Below are 394 nucleotides of genomic sequence, written 5' to 3'. Positions count from 1 at the left end.
TTTTTTTTTGTTATTCAATGAATCTGGAAAGTTTTGTTAAGATTATAGCTTGTTATGGAATGAATTCTTGATTTAAGGTTGGTATAATGAAATCGGTTCATAATATAATAATGTACATATGAAAAGGTTTCATAATGATGAAACGGATGCAATAAATATATTAGTATGCATAATGAAAATGTTTCATTATAATGAAACGGGTGCATAATATATTTTATTCTTTATGCAATTAATGTTCATATGAGAAGGTTTYATTATAAAATGGTTTATTTGCTTRTTTTATTAATATTGTACATGTTCATGCACTCGTTTCATGATGATGAAACATATTCATATGAATGGAAAGATTTAAAGATTTTAATATATTATAATATTAAAAATTGATTTTTTTTTT

Source organism: Cynara cardunculus (assembly GCF_001531365.2).
Source record: "Cynara cardunculus var. scolymus isolate 2C chromosome LG 2, CcrdV1, whole genome shotgun sequence".
NCBI classification, from domain to species: domain Eukaryota; kingdom Viridiplantae; phylum Streptophyta; class Magnoliopsida; order Asterales; family Asteraceae; genus Cynara; species Cynara cardunculus.
This window is presented reverse-complemented; position numbering follows the sequence as displayed.